Genomic DNA, 10577 nt, shown 5'->3' with positions numbered 1-10577 from the left:
CTTCATGTGTTTGTTAGCCATCTGAATGTCGTCTTCGGTGAAGTGCCTGTTCATATCCTGTGCCCATTTTTCTATTGGATTATTTACCTTTACCTTGAATTGGTTTTTGTATATGGAGTGAGGTGTGGATCTTGCTTGAATCTTTTGCAGATACTTTTGCAATTTTGCCAACACCATTTGTTAAAGAGGCTTATTTGTTAATTCTTTTGACAGTCCATAAGATGTTTAATGGTTTTATCCAACACACCATAGCTCAAAGGCATCAGTTCTTCTGTCATCCTTATTCATTGTCAAGCTCTCATATGCATAGTAAGTGATCTAAGACTATGGCCTGAACCAGGAACTCTTTAGCTTTAAAAGTAACTACATCATTTCTACTAGCTTAACCTGCAGGAGAGAGAAAGACAGGAAAGAAGGGAAGGAGGGAGGGTGGGAGAAAAGAAAGCAGGGACAGAGGGAAGAAAGAAGAAAAACATAGTGAAAATATGAACAGAGGCTGAACTGACGAAATGAAAATTATTCATAAAACACATTAGATGTAGGGAGGGGGAAAAGAACACACAGAGAAAAAAAAACACTTTCATTATCTTCCCTATAAAAGCTCTAAAAAAATTCCCTCTTAACTGATAACACAAGTGCATTACATATGATGATTCCTTGTGCATACTGAGAGGGGCTGGCTGCTACTACTTGCATTCCAACAATGAAGAGTCCCTTGCTGCCATCTTTCTATACAGGAGACTTCAGTAAGGTTGGTATTTCTATCATTGAAGCTCCTAAAGTTGAATGTGACATGGTGAGACAGTGGGGGAAGTTTCTTAACTCCTATAAAGCTCAGTTTACTGCTTAGGCTGTGAGAAAGATCAAATGGTAGAATACCAGAAACGCTTAGAGATTGGATCATAGTAAGCACTCAACAAATGGAGAAGGAAAATGATGAACCGTATCTGTTGGTGAGTTCCCCTTCTCTTCTTTCTCATCATTTCTGCCAGCTCACCCTGCAGGGGAGAGAGAGACAGAAAGAGAGAGAGAGAGAGCGGGAGAGAGAGAAGAATGAAGAAAAACATAGTACAATTATGCACACAGGCTGAATTGATGAAAATTTTTTAAAAATTGCTCATAAGACACTTCTGGAGTAACTGTCTTTATTGAGTGAAGTTTATGAAGCACTTTGTTTTTACCTGCTCTACTTTTCTCTCTTTAATTATTCTGATCAGAGAATCTTTGTCAAAACTAATATATAAGTTTCTGCCTGGGCAATGTAAAAGGTTAACAAGCACGGCAGATAACAGAAAGGATGGGGGATCAGGTCCACCAAGAGGCACCTCAAAAGAAAGAATTTGTAATCTACTCCTGAAAATTCAGCCCTTAAGAGCCATATGAAGCACAGTTCTGCTCGGATATGCATGAGATCACCATAAGTCAAAATTACTCAACGACCATTTTGGTGTTTTTGGTTCTTAGAGAGGGGGGGAGAGAGAGCGCATGCGAGAGAGTGCGCAAGTGCATTAAATTAGGTCCTTTAGGGAACTAATCATTCACATGCTGCCAAAATTGCTAATTTCTGACATGGAGCCTAGATCTAGAAGATGAACAACTGTGATATGAGAGTTCTACCATACAAGAGCTCACATAATAGGCTCTCTCTTTGTGTTCGTTCTTCCTGTTTGTCCCTGGTGAGGAAATAGCTTTTGTATGGCAATAACCATTCTAGTTATAACTTTCAATCAGATCAACTTCAGGGAAGTTACAGAAGCTGTGGGACTCTTATTTATTTCCTTGTGGTACTTCTGCCAGGGACCACATAGTGAATGTATGCCTACTTCTGCAAAACTTGGTGAAATTGTCTATTTCATAATGTATTGCCATGTCTCAGTTTTAATGTCTTTTCCTTGACTTATTTCTGGTCCATAGCCATCTCTTCCCAACTGATCTAGAACTATCTATTTCCGTGCAACTAACTGGAAACTTCGTATTTATAGCTTGTGTTTCATTGTATACTTTCTTCAACTAAAGAAACTCATGACCTGTTTTCTACAGAAACTTTGTCTCCAGTGAGAATGGTGTTCATAGTGTTCATAGTCAGTCATTCTCCCACTCACTGCCACACCAATAAACAATGACCACTGGATAGGTTATAGAAGAACTTGGGCCTACAGCCCATGGGCCAAATTTATTAATTTTTTTATTAATATTCCATGAATGATACAAGAATCTTTTGTCTATTTGCTGAACTGAACAACTTGGTGTTGTTGTGATGCTTCACAGTGTTCCATAGTCTTGTCAAATATCACAATGGTTATCCATTATGTACAGTGTTTGGATGAGCTTCCAGATTGATTTATGCTGGGAAGCAGGATTGGCATCCTCTTCCTAAACTAGATGCCTCTGAAAACTCTACAAACGTTCTAAATTTTACAAACTCTCTAAACTCTGTAAATATATAGAAATTACATTAGTTATAGAACAGACTTCTGTATAGAAATTATGTTAGTTATAGAACAGTGTTCAGGTCTTTTGTGCAAAATTTACTCTCAGTCATATTTGACTTGATGACACTTAACCACCACTAAATGAAACTAGTGCTGTTGTATCTGGAGGAACACTCTTTCACTTTGTATGTCACTCTTTGTCAATGTGCTGTATGGAGTAACCTGGATTTGCTGTGATGCTGAACTTTGTTCCATTGGGGTATCAAATACCCAAATGGTTTCCCAATGTAGATAGTGTTTAGTGGAGCTCCCAGTTGTAAAAAAGGTTTGGAAGCAGGAGTGGCACCCACTTCCTAAACCACATGTCTCTGGAAACTCTATGAACTTGGAGAAATGGCAATAATTATGGAAAGGTGTTAGGTCTTTTGTTCATAAAATCGCTATGAGTCACACTCAACTTGAGGCAATCAACAACAAGAAAAGGCAGACAAAGTAAGGAAATTAAAAATTCAGAGATCAAAATAAAATTTCTGAGACCAAGTAGAAATGAAGATGGGAATGATTATATTTCATCTATGATTTTTAACGTCCAAATCCTAAGATGATCCCATTAAGAATTGTTCTTAGGATAAGTCAGCATCTGTGAATATGTTATAAGCTTTGGTTTACCACTAGTTCTACTAGTATATAAAATTCATCAAAGAAAATCTTTGGTGTGACCTCCCAAGAAGTCTATTAAGCTAGAATTCTTAAAGCCCAGACAAATTTTAAGTTCTGTTCACTTTAGTCCCTTTAGCATAAACAAGATGGGGTGAGGAGGGACTGTTATTCCCACCCATGCTCACTATGTTTGTATTGTTATGTTTTGTGGAGTTAGAACCAACTCATAGCCACAGTGGACTATCTAGCAGGTTTTTAAAGACTAAAAATTACATAGAAGGATACTGATCATCTTTCTCCCACAAAGTATCTGGTGGATTTGAACTGCTTGCTTTCAGCATAGCAGTGCAACTCCTTACCCACTAGGCCACAGAGCTCCTTTATTCACTATGTTGTTGATGTGTACCATAGAGTCAGAACCGATTCATAGCTGACCCTTTGGTAAGTTTTCAGGGGCAGTAAATGGCACAGAAAGAGATTGCTCATCCTTCTCCCACGGAGCAGCTGGTGGCCTCAAACTGCTTGCCTTCAGGATTGCAGCACAGTTTCTTGCTACTATCAACAGAGATCCCTTTATAAAATCACATATTCATTCATAAGCATAACTGTTTTTCTAATTTGTCCTGCTAAGATTAATAGCAGACCATTTATAAGAAGTCTCAGAACAATATCATTGATTTCACATGCAAGCAAGATTCTGCTGAAGATTATCCAAAAGCGACTGGAACAACACATCAGCAGAGAACTGCCAGAAGTCCAGGCTGGGTTTAGAAGGGGTCGTGGTACTAGGGATATTGTAGCTAATGTTAGATGGATCTTAACTGAAAGCAGGGAATACCAGAAGAATGTCTATCTGTGTTTCATTGATTATGCAAAGGCGTTCGACTGTGTGGATCATAACAAACTGTGGCTGACTCTGAGGAGAATGGGAATCCTGGAATGTTTAATTGTGCTAATGCGAAACCTATACTTGGACCAAGAGGACGTAGTCAGAACAGAGCAGGGTAACACTGCATGGTTCAAAATTGGGAAGGGCATATGCCGGGGATATGTCCTATCTCCATACCTTTTAAACTTGTATGCAGAACAGATTATCCAGGATGCTGGGCTCTATGGAGGAGAAATGTGGGGTCAAGATTGGTGGAAGATCTATCAACAGTCTGCGATATGCAAATGATACAACCCCGCTTGCTGAAACTGAGAAGGACCTGAAGCGTTTGCTGCAGAGGGTCAAGGACTGCAGTCTCCATTATGGATTGAGGCTCAATGTCAAGTAGACAAAGATTCTCACCACTGGACCAATTGGCAGCATCAAGATGGATGGTGAAGAGATTGAGATTGTTCACAGCTTTAGTTTGCTTGGCTCCACAGTCAACACTCTTGGCACCAGTAGCCAGGAAATTAGAAGACATATTGCAATGGGAAAGTCTGCTGTTAGGGACCTCTCCAAAGTACTGAAGAGCAATGGTGTCTCTTTGGAGACTAAGGTGCATATGATACAGGCCATGGTCTTTGCTATCACTTGTTATGCATCAGAGAGTTGGACAATGACTAAGGAGGATAGAAGGAGAATTGATGCCTTTGAGCTGTGGTGCTGGAGAAGAGTACTGAGGGTACCATGGACTGCTAGGAAAGCAAACAGATTCATCCTGGAAAGGGTCAAACCGGGCTGCTCCTTGGAGGCAAAGATTCTAAGGCTCCGTCTAACATACTTTGGACATGTTGCAAGGAGGGACAGGTCCTTGGAGAGGGACATCATGCTTGGTAGGGTGGAGGGACAGCACAGAAGGGGAAGGCTCCCTATGAAGTGGATTGATTCAGTAACTGGGGTAATGGGGATGGGTTTGTCAGAGATGGTGTGATTGGCACAGGACAGAGCAGAGTTTAGCAATGTTGTACATAGGGTCACCATGAGTCGCAAGGAACTCGATGGCACATAACAACAACAACAACAACAAGTGAACATTGTCCCAAATGTTTAACCAACTATGATTGCTGTTGTCGTATGCCCTTGAATCGGAACTGACCTGTAGTTGACCCTCTAGCCGATTTCAGAGGCAGTGTAATTGCATGGGAGGAGACTTTCCATCCTTCTCCCACCAAACAAATTTGAACCACAGGCTTTCAAGATTGCAGTGCAGCTTCTTACCTGTAGACCAATAGAGCTTGCTTAATCAACTGCGTAAGTCCATAATTTCTAACATTAACAATCAATTTGTGGCTCAGTTCCTAATTCCTTTTTATCCCTTGGGTTCAGAGATTCACTAGAAGGTTTCCCAGAAACTCAGACCCATCAGGGGAATGATTCACATGACCATAGGTATACAGCATGGTTTGGGAAAAACTGGTGAGTAATGGGCCAGGATTCTGTAGAGTGTTAGTTGTGGCATAGCAGGATGGCAACTGAGGGTGAAGCAGGCTGCATGCTGTATTCCAGGTAAGCATTTCATAAGAGAAAAGTGCCTAGTACTTAGTACTGAGGTCTCAGGAGCTTATATAAGCCTGTAGTAGGATTGGGCTTATAGCCCATCATAATCCTCTCTCCTTAATAGAGTATTTACTTCAGCACAAAATAAATAATTAATGATTGACTAGAAAAGACATCTAAATTATAAACCTGAGACACCTAGAATAATACAATATTTTATTGATCTATGTTAATAAAAGCTTTGCCAATTAGAGAAGGGTTCCCTCCTGCAAGAGGAAGCCTCTTCTGGAAAATGGATAATTAAATAACTTTTTCTTCAAGAATATAGGTTTCCATGGTGAAGTATTTAATGGCTAATCAGGTAAAATCTAAAAGTTAATTTCACAGAAAATGTGCCTTTCCATACACCTGCCAGCCCCAGACCTCCAGAAATTCAAATTAAAGAAGTCCAAAATCTTTCTCATTTAATCACAAGTTAATGGTTTTGTTATGGCCCAATGCTTAGAGCTGTAAGAAAAGTCAATTAAACTTTTTTTTTGGTGGGGGGTGGGGGGTGGAGGTTGCAGGTATTATAAAAAACAAAACCCCCTGATGGGTGACTTTAGGTTAATTTCCCTCTCCCCATGGTTAAGAAAAGCTCTCTTGAAATAAAAATGTCTGGTTTAAATATAAATTTCAAAGTATACATATAAATAATAAATGTGGAATAAAAGGGCAGGGGAGGGAAGGGAGGAAGGGAGAGAGAAATAAAGAAACTGCCCATTTCGGGTAATAATCAACTACAAATAACTGAATTTAAGGAACACAAAATGTTTTGTTTTCAAGTCAAATTGAAACTTCTTTTTCTTTATGAGTCAGAAATTATAATCTGAAGTCATATAAAATGACATGATGGAAAAGAATCTATCATCCTCATAATAAGTACACTGAGTTGGCCAGCACAGTGCCCATTTATAACAAGTGTGCAGAAATCCCATAACTAAATCTATCCTGACTCTAATTGTAGCAAATAGAAAATTCAATAACTAATCCCTAGCTCTTAGCCACAGTAGACAATTTAAAAAGCTATCTTCCAACTCATTATGTGCAATGTGACCTGTGTTGGCCCCAGGCTTTAGGGACAATTTCTTCGTGGAAAGGAGGCAAAGCATTCGGTGTCAAGACTTTAGAAAACTCTACTTTTGTAAAGCAAAAACATGCACACAAACTCCTCCTCTCATTCCACTCGAAAGGATATGTGGAGGTTGAAAACGGGAGACGCTTTTGTTTCTTCCATCCTGAAGGATCATGAACTGGCCCAGCAATCCAAACTAGTCAGAGTGAGATCATTAATCATATAGCAGCTTGCTTCCAAGATAGGAAAACAGTTTAACAAAGTTTTCAGGTAGCAATGAAGCAAAGAAGTGAAGTTAGAGCACTCCTTAAAGTGAGGCTGGTAAGACTCTATCTCATGTACTTTGGGCATGTTCTCAGAAGTGGCAAGTTCTTAGCAAAGGACATCATGCCTGGACAAGTAGAGGGTCAGCAAAATAGAGGAAGATCCTTGATGATACTGTAACTACAACAATGTGTGTAAGCACAGCTGGAAAAATGAGAATGGCATAGAATCGGGCAAGATTTGCTTCTCTTGTACATAGGTTGCTATGAGTAGAAGCCAACTTGACAGCATCTCAGAGCAACACCACTGACATATTTGAAAAATTATGCTCACCACCAGCTATTATATCTTCCAGAAGCCAAATATTGAGGTTATTTTGGATAAAGATTTTTGTCCTAGATTTAAAAAAAAATCATCTAAAGACATAATTTCTTCCAAAAGAAACAGAACATAGTAAAACCAGAAATACTGTTTTATCTCCCTGTGTTCCTGTAGTCCTTATCAGAATGTCCACAAATGTTTCTTAACCAAGAACTTCACCCATTCACCTAGAAAGTCAAGGCTGATAAACTTCCTAAAAGCACATGGGACAGGTACATACAAAGAGGTAAAAAGGTAAAGACGAACAGGGGAAAATCACAGGGTTATACAGTTTGGTGGGTGGAGGAAAGGGGTTAAAGAAATGGAAAAGATCCATCTGAAAAGATAGGGTAATGGTGGGCATAGTCCAATGGCAATTAAGTTTATAAAATACAATGTATGGGAATGATTGTATGAAACATAATGCCAATGAAGGAAAATGTGAAACACAAAAACAAAACAATTTAAAAAAACACACATAAGAACTTAGAGTGAAACACAAGTTTTGAAGGTTATAAAAAATTGATTGGGATTTTATATAATACTAGAAAGATTAAATGGTTGTTTAACTGGGGGGAAAAGTGTTCATTACTTGGAGGAATAAGACACTGTTCCCTAATTTGTGCAACTTTAAAACAAAGTAATCTCTTTTTCTATCTCTCTCTCATTTTCTATTTCCAACATGGGTCCCATCCTCCTTCCCCCTATCATTTTAATGTGGGTGTTCTAAACATATCTGTTTTATAGTTAAATGTTGATGTAAACAGGAAAACAAACTACTATATGCTTAATTAACATGGGATCTTTTCTTTGGAAGCAGGAGTGGCATCCACTTTCTTAAACAACATGCCTCTGGAAACTATGAATTTTGAGAAATGATGATAGTTATAGAAAGGCTTCAGGTCTTTTGTTCATAGTGTTGCTATGCGTCCTGCTGGACGCAATGGCAATCAACAACAATAACAACAACATATCTGAATAAAGAGAAAGATATTAATTTAGGGAAGGAAAATGTTCAATGATTCCCAGGGCAATGGAAGCTGGTGCCCAGAGTTTCATTTTCAACAAGATGTCTTGGGTTTGAGTAATTCACAGTAATTCACCTCCATATCTGTACGATCACCAACATGCTTTTGCCTCCTTTGTAAATATTTTATTTTTGGGCAGTAGTTCATTTTTCCCATGCAGCACTGCTTAATTACATATGCTCTTGGGATACTACCCATTGTCTCTGTAAGTTCATTGTAAATTGTGTTGGCGTTTTAATAACATGTTGTACTGCTCAAGGGAAAGCCACTTAGCCCAGAAATGCTAGTGTTAATCTATCAAAATTGGATTTCAAGTATGTGCTTCTGGCTCTTTCAACAGAGCCGATGTCACATTCTGCTCAGAAGAGCCACTGAACCACCAACTGCAGAGCGCCTTAGTACATTCTCAAGGTTATTGAATTTTCAAGATATTTGCATTCATCCTCACCACTCTTCATCGAAGTAAATTTCTAAGGTAAATGGATGAATAATTTTTAACCTTTCTTTATAACATAATTATTATGAGTATACACAAACCTTAAGAATGAATAATGAGAATATCTGGAATATGAAATTTTATCTCATTTCTGAGAAACAAATAACACTGGAGCCACAATGCTATAGCAACTTTTCTTTTTCTTCCTAAACTTAATGTCAAACATAAAATTATTCACAAAATGAATACAGGCTATCATTTATCAGTACTACCAGACATTTGAAATATTTATCTCATTTGCACAATAGATCCATTGGGAGGGGACATTATACATTCCAATGTCACATTTAACATCATTTTCCCGCTGATGCTAAAAAAATGAAAACGAGATTTACTTTTCCACTGGTGCAAACACATTATCATTTTCCTTTATCAAAGGCCAAACTTGAGAATTCAAAATGTAAGAGAAGAGTTTTCTTTTAATTTATTTAAACCATATTTTAGTATGTGGGAGTGAGCTGCCTGGGTAATATTAAAACATCTACCACTTTGTGATAGGATTTGTTAAAAGTGAGTATAAAACAAACAGATGTCCACATCTTGAGTGTGCTATGGGAAATAGATACCAAAGGAAAAGAAGTAACTTTGAAGTGGAAGTGGAAGCCAGAAAAGAAAAATGAGAAAAATTCATCATAAGCCGGATGAAAGAAGCATTCCATTTTGGGACAGTGAAGACTTTGTTGTCTGGAAGTTCAGCCCAGTTTGGTTGGTTTCTGGAGACAGTCTTTTGATGAGAAGGAGGCCATGGACGAGAACACCTTGTTACTCAGCAGAGGTGGAGGAGCCTGCTTCTGCCGCTGCCTGTGCTACCATTTGCATACTAGCTCAGCTAGTGGTGAAGCTTCTGTTCTAAGGTCTAGGTCTGTGAGGAGAGCATAAACATGAAAGCATCTGAAAGGGACAGAGGAAAGAAGACTGAGATAATTCTTCTGATATAAAATATTCTGTCTTTATTCCTTAGCCTCTTCAGATATATCACAAACATTTCCCAGAATGACCCACTCCCTTCTCTATGCTCTCATAGGATTTTGCGTGTACAAGTAGGAGCTCTAGTGGTAAGAAACTGCACTGCAGCCCCAAAGGCACAAGGTTCAAGTCCACTAGCTGATCTGCAGGAGAAGGAAGTACAATCTCCCCCTATGCTATTTAACTACCTCTGAAAACCAGCTGGAGGGTCAGTTATGGATTAGATTGAACTCAGTGGTGCTCAGCAAAAACAGTAAAGTATAGCAACAATTTACTTGGTAATGACTTATGCTGCCAACACAAAAGTACCGAGTTCAAATCCACGAGCTCCTCCACAGTAAAAAGATGGATAATCTCCTCCTGTGCAATTTACTGCCTACAAAAACCCTCTGGTGGGTCAGCTATGGGTTAGTTCCTACTTGATGGTACAAAACAATAGCAACAGTATAGCATGTATCTTACTTTGCATTACTGATCACTCACTTGCAGTCATTTCCTAGAACCATCTCTGTGTAGTTCATCGCTTTCTTCTCAACATCTACAAAAGATCTGGCACTTAAGGAGTACTCAATTCATACAGATGAATGAATGAACGAATGATCACATTCACAAACGAATTTGACCGCACCTAACGAGTACCCCAATTTCCACCACCAACAACCCCATATACTTTCTGTACTGTTGTTGTTGTTGTTGTTATGTGCCATCGAGTCACCTGCAACTCAAAGGCAACCTAAGTACAACAGCCCTAAACTCTGCTCTGTCCTGTGCCAATCGCACTGTCCTCTCCAAGGACCAGTCTCTCCTCACAACATGTCCAAAGTATGTT

Source organism: Elephantulus edwardii, unplaced genomic scaffold, assembly GCF_000299155.1.
Source record: "Elephantulus edwardii isolate Elephantulus edwardi_28Jun2011 unplaced genomic scaffold, EleEdw1.0 scaffold00007, whole genome shotgun sequence".
Classification (NCBI taxonomy): domain Eukaryota; kingdom Metazoa; phylum Chordata; class Mammalia; order Macroscelidea; family Macroscelididae; genus Elephantulus; species Elephantulus edwardii.
The sequence above is the reverse complement of the archived record's forward strand: the minus strand, read 5'-3'. Positions refer to the sequence as shown.